We start from the raw sequence: 6598 nt of genomic DNA on the forward strand, positions 1-6598 counted from the left end.
TATTAATTAGTTCCAGAGCTTTTATTTGTCGTACGCCGTTTATTACGCAGCTCCATAATGACCTGGATACAAGCAAACAAGACCACTAGTTACAAACAAGATATATTAACAATTTATTACATGGTATCTAAAACTCAGAAGTAAACTATAAGTTCAGGTTATAAAAAAGTAAATATACACTAATTAAGAATAAAAGAGTAGCTTATCATACATTAATGTCATTAGAAGCTCTAATTAGTAAAGTTTTTCTTTTCTTCGTTGTAGATGTTGAACTCTCTCCCGCTACTGTCTCTTTCTTTTTTACTGAAGTAGTCTTCTTACAACTATTAATGCAAAAGTTAAAGATATATAGTTGATCAGAAATTAAATATACACTAAAAAGTATAAAAATGACTAAATTTATTTGTAGTACTTAGTAAATGAATAGGAGGATTATTAAAAAAAATTATACCTTGTTTTTAATGCTTCTTGAACCTCGTTTATGTCTGTTTGTTTTGCCTTGTTTTTTGAAACCTCATCTTTCTCCAAATCTTCAAATTCAAAACATCCAAATAATTTTCACTGAGCAAATTAACTCATTCTAAAAGTGTAATACATTCAATATCATAAAAACTTTGTAAGATAGTAATCAATTATGGTCCCATATTCATTGAATTTGTAAGGATCATAATTTATCGAGAATAAGGAGCAATATTTAGCAAGACCAATATAAAAGGAATGTGGATGTTATCTTAATTAACAATTTGGGAAATAACATGTATAAAGGATGGTATACATTTGTTCTATAATCAACGCTCCCTCAAATTACTTACACCTACAAAGGATCATGAGAACACAACAATGATTACATCGGAAAAAAAATAATAACAAACACAATAATTTAACGTGGTTCAGCACCTCTTACCTACGTCCACGGAACTGTCTCAACAATATTTTCCTATCACATAATTGATTAGAAGATTGTAATCCACCTCAAATAGTGTATCACTTTACAAACCTGAGTACCACACTCAACGGTTACGAGAAATGATAACACTCTCACACAAAGACACTTTTCTCTCAACAAAGTGACTTTGTTTCACAATCTCTCTTTTCACACACACTCTCTTCATGCGTATCTTCTCCATTAATTCTCTTCTCTATTTATAGTGAAGATTGACACTGACTATAATAAATAAGTTCTCTAGGAAGTTGAAACAAAAACAACTTCCAATTCATCCAATCAAATACGTTTCATCTAGTAAAATGCAATCTTGAACATATACATATTCATGATTTCCATTATGCATAAGAATCATATCAAGAGAGGAAAGATGACATAAAATAATTAAGTAAATCAACATATTATATCTAAGAACCATATTTAAAATATGCTAGTTAAACATCATAATTATATATTAGAGGCTAAGGACTAACTCACCTACAATGTCCAAGTTTTGGGTATTCTCATTCTCACTCATTTTCAGATTGATGCTCTTGAAAACCCTTTATCAAATCCAACCAAGAATTACAAAATCAAAAATAGATTACTTGGACAGATAGAGATATGGTCAACAAGCAAAAAAGAAAATCTGAGAATTTGAATCAAGGAAAACATAATTTCAAAATTCTATCTAGATTCACCTCTTGGCCATCCTACCTTGCTTAAGTGTTGAGATAGAAGCTTTAGCAAAAGGTTAGAAAGCGTGATTCTCCACCAACAGACACCTGTAACCTTCAACATAAATATATATGACTATAATGGTTTATTTCAATCAGATACATTTTGCTCTAAGGACTTTTCCACCATTAATGTATTATTTAATTTAATACAAAACACAATTAATGTATAAAATTTAATGATATATTTTAATTAATAAATTCATATAATTAATTTTAATTAATTTCACATTAATGTTGGGACATGTGTCAAAAAAGAAAAAGAAAATCATTTAAAAGATTCAAGCCCCCTTTTGTTGTATTACCACCAAAACATTTGATTATTTTTTAAAATCTCTCTGAATAGACTCACTACGTTCATATAAGAAGTAAATGAAATTATCAAGAATGATGTACAAAAAAGGGAAAGAGAGATTAAATTAGCTATGATAGTATTCAATATATTTTATTACCAGTATCAAATATTATACTCTTAATTTCTAAATGTAAGTTTCTTTTATATATGGTTGATATTTTAAAACTAATTTTCTTAAAAACTTAATTATATAACAAAATTGTGTCATACCATACATTTTATCATACTAATACTTTTTCAAATAAATTTTTCATATATATATATATATATATATATATGTGTGTGTGTGTGTGTGTGTGTGTGTGTGTGTGTGTATATTTGAAATTTATTCTTCATAATGTTTTATAAAATAATTTATTTAAAATTTTAATCAAACAACAAATTGGCTTTATACCATAGATTTTATTATAGTAATACCTTTCATCAAATCTAATTTCTTAAATATTTGTTTGACTTTTACTTTTTCAGAATAACATATTTACTAATGTTTCTAAAATTTTGATAAAATCATAACCAAGACAAGTATTATATTAATGACATTATAAACTATTCTAAAAAAATCATTTAACACTATATGAGTATTTTATTACAAATCTAAATTATGTTCATTACTAGTATAAAGAAATCATCATCATGAGCAACAACACATAAATGGGTCATCAATAGGTAGGGTAGGAAAAGTATAATAGTAAACATCCTCATACTCGCATTATAAGCAATACACGAAACCGCCCTCATACCCGCATTTGTAATATGAGAGGAGTGGTTGATTTCAAAAAGATACGTTTTGCTCTAGGGACTTTTCCTTCATTAATGTATTATTTAATTTAATACAAAAATACAATTAATGTATACAATTTAATGATTTAGTAAATGATATATTTTATATTATTCAATTCATATAATTAAATTCTAACAAATTTCACATTAAATAAGTAAATAAAAGAGTATGTAAAATAATTATAGTTATAAATTCAATATAGCTATCAATCTGAACGGATCTCATTCATAAGCTACAATTGTGATGAGGTGTACATCTACCACTCAAGTATTTCATGAAGACAAATAGTGTCTAATGCAAACAATCTTATACACAATATATAAAGGATATGTATTGAATTCAACCGTATCAATCATAGGTTCCCTTGACTATCGTTTCACAATGTCAGGAGAAAAATCACATAGTTAAATTAACATGAAGACAAATATTGTCTAATAAATACAATCTTACATACAATATAGGGTATATATTGAATTGGTGTGTATCAATCACAAGTACATCTTAACTATTGTTTAAGAGAAAGGTCAGAAAAAAATTACATAGTTGAATCAACATCATTACCCATGTGATTAGAATGATAAAAAAAACCTAAAAAATGAAATCAAAGACATCACATGATAATTAAAAAAATACAATAACAATAAAGAATAGAAATATTAAAAATTAGATATACATAAATTAATATCATATACAGACAAAAAGATGTACAAACAACAACCATTTAGTTGATCAAGAAAATATCATAATTTGTGTCAAAATCAGAACCTATCTAAATCCAAATGTGATTGAAAAATCACAAAGCTGTAAAAGAAGAAATTATTCTGCATGGTGAAATATTGTCAATGATCTAGCCCAAAAATACAATGGTATCATCGATAAAAAAATGTTAGCTATCAACAATAAAAGCTAAAAACAAAAGAAACCGTTAACTTTCTCTTAATTTAAGAAATTTCAATGATTTTGGTAAGCTAATAGTAGAAGATTTGTTCCCAATTCAATATTTATTTTATCAAATCAACACAGTAACTCATGCTTGTGTTCCTTTGCAAAAAGAAGAGAAATAAAAAAAAATCAAGTTATGGTTTAGAGGAGAAAGATGATGAAATAGTTTTTGTATCTTGATAACACCCCTATCATCAATTCAAGTAGAGGATGTCAACCTTTTTCATACCTTGTCCATGGTGGTGCTAGAGGTGGCATTATCATCAGTCATGATTTATTGTTTTTAACTTGCGATGGACAATAGCCCCAGGAACTACAGAAGGTAGTGTTTTGTTTTTCGGATCAAACAATAATACAAACAAAGGGATTTAATGGAAAAGTGTGCAAAGGGTATTTTAATGATCTTGACAAGGAAAAATGAGAAGTTAGGGATGAAGAAGGGTTGAAAGAGAAGGTGGTTTTGGAGATGAAGAGGGATTGAGAGAAAAACATCAACGATTTTGTTAGGATTTTTATTTTTATTTGTAGTTTTGGATACTTTATATTTAACATCAAGTATTTCATGAAGGCAAATATTGTCTAATAAATATAATCTTATATACAATATAGGGTATATATTGAATTGGTGTTATCAATCACATGTACATCTTGACTATTGTTTAAGAGAAAGGTCAGAAAAAAATAACATAGTTGAATCAACATCATTATCAATGTGATTAGAATGATAAAAAACCTAACAAATGAAATCCAAGACATCACATGATAATTAGAAAAATACAATAACAATAAAGAATAGAAATATTAAAAATTAGATATACATAAATTAATATTATGTACAGAGAAAAAATGTCCAAACAACAACATTTTTGTTGATCCTGAAAATATCGTAATTTGTGCCTAAATCGAGACCAATCTAGATCTAATTGTGATTTAAAAATCACAATTCTTATGAAGAATAAATTATTCTGCATTGTGAAACATATTTAATGATCTAGCATGAAAATACATTGCAACCATAAATAAATATTGTTAGCTATCAACAATAAAATCTCAAACCAAAAAAAAATCTGTCATGCTGCTCTTAGTTTAAGCAATTTAAATGTTTCTACTAATTAAGTTGATAGCAAAAGATTAGTTCCCAATTCATTATTTTTTTTTTTATCAAATCAACACAGTAACTTGTGTTTGCATTCTTTAGCAAGTGAAGAGAAATAAAAAAATCAGGATAAGGTTTAGAGGAGAAAGTTGATGGAATTTTTTTGTACCTTGTTAATGCTTCTGTCACCAATTTACGTAGAGGATATCAACCTATTTCATTCCTTGTCCGTGGCGGTGCTCATGGTGGCATTACCATCGGTCTCAATTTATTGTTTTCTACTTGCAATGGCCAATGGTCACAAGAGCAAGAGAAAAATATTTAAAAGTTTAAAAACAGCTTAAAACTTCTAAAATATATGTCCAATTAAGATTTTTAAGCCAATTTGTTATGATTGTCGGTATAAGCCCCTTTTCTTGTAGTGTTACCACCGTAACATTTGATTAATTTTTAAAATCTATCACAATAAATTCACTACGTACCTATAAGAATTAAAAGAAATTATCAAGTATAATGTAGAAAAAGAAGAAAAAGATGGATTAAATTAGCTCCAATGTTATTAAATATATTATACTAACATAATTAAATTTTATAATCATAATTTTTAAATGTAATTTATTTTATATATGTTTGAATTTTTCTTATTCAAAATGATTCAAAGATAAATTTCTTTAAATTTAAGTAAATAAAAAAATTGTGTCATACCATACATTTTGTTATACTAATAATAATTTTTTCAAATCTAACATTCTTATTTATACATTTGACTTTTGTTTTTCAAAATGTTTTTAAAAAATACATATTTACATTTTTAATTAAATAAAAAAAATTGGCTCATACCATAGATTTTATTATACTAATACATTTCTTCAAATCTAACTTTCTTAAATATGTGTTTGACTTTTAGTTTTTCTAAATAGCTTATTTATTATTTTTTTAATAAAATAACAAACAAGACAAATGTACCTATTTATAAATATTATATTAATAACATTAAAAAGTATTCTAAAAAACCATTTAACATTGTATGAGTATTTTATTACAAATAAAATTATACCTATTACTAGTATAAAAAATATGAGTAGCTCTTGAACACAAAAATGGATCATCAATATGGATAACAATGGATAGGATCTCAAAAGGATACTATAGAACCATTCTCATACGCCTGATAAAAACAATATCTGTACACGCCCCATACATGTGTTGGTAGAACTTTAATGTGAGAGGAGTGGTTCATTTCTACAAATTATGTTTTTCTCGAGGGATTTTTCCTTCATTATTATATTATTTAATTTAATACAAAAATATAATTAAGGTATAAATTTTAATGATTTATTAAGTGATGTGTTTTAATTAATTAAATTCACATTAAATGTTTTTTTATAAAATAAATAAATAAATAAAGTACGGATAATAATTATAATTAGAAATTGAATATAGCAAATGAGTTCGACTCATATCATTCATAAGCCTGCATTGTGTTGGAGTGTACATCCACCTTTTAAGTATTTGACGAAGAGAAATATTTTCAAATAGAAACAAACTTATACAAATAATTGATTCCCAGATTTCTAAAGATGTAGAAAAAAGTATTAAAAAAAACAAAAAACATTGTTTAGATTTTTTAACGTGTACATTATTTTATATATCATTTGTTTAAAAAATTTTATACTTGTGTATGTAAGAGAAATAGAGAAAGTTATGGATGGCTTTGAAATTGAGCTTTGGAAAGTTTTGATATTATGTAAGCATTGATCATTTA

At 26.1% G+C, this 6598-nt stretch overlaps 1 long non-coding RNA gene across 1 annotated transcript; it reads right to left on the minus strand.

The window, feature by feature from the left end:
• Window positions 1-220: 220 nt before the first annotated feature.
• LOC114371188 lies at window positions 221-1618 on the minus strand. Its single transcript, XR_003658030.1, has 3 exons — window positions 1421-1618; window positions 452-530; window positions 221-323 (listed from the first exon to the last, which is right to left on the minus strand). It is a non-coding gene; the product is annotated as an uncharacterized LOC114371188 (long non-coding RNA).
• Window positions 1619-6598: the final 4980 nt, after the last annotated feature.

The sequence above is a fragment of the Glycine soja genome, chromosome 10 (assembly GCF_004193775.1).
Source record: "Glycine soja cultivar W05 chromosome 10, ASM419377v2, whole genome shotgun sequence".
NCBI lineage: Eukaryota > Viridiplantae > Streptophyta > Magnoliopsida > Fabales > Fabaceae > Glycine > Glycine soja.